This window comes from Alligator sinensis, unplaced genomic scaffold (genome assembly GCF_000455745.1).
Source record: "Alligator sinensis unplaced genomic scaffold, ASM45574v1 scaffold1334_1, whole genome shotgun sequence".
Lineage (NCBI taxonomy): Eukaryota > Metazoa > Chordata > Crocodylia > Alligatoridae > Alligator > Alligator sinensis.
Genome location: NW_005842872.1, coordinates 65,534 through 65,747, shown reverse-complemented (window position 1 = coordinate 65,747; position 214 = coordinate 65,534).

Below are 214 nucleotides of genomic sequence, written 5' to 3'. Positions count from 1 at the left end.
GGGAGCCAGGTGGCGGCCAGCCACGCCCCGCGGGCTGGGCAGGGGGTCGCAGAGGGCCTGGGCAGGGGCTAGGGGGGTTTCCAAGCCTCCGATGACAACGGTAAAAAACAACCAACCAAGGAAGCTCCCAGGGTCAAAGGCAGCTGGAAGGGCCCCGGCAGGACCCCCACCTCCCCCCAGCGCCCCCGGCCTGGAGCAGGATGCACCAGACTGC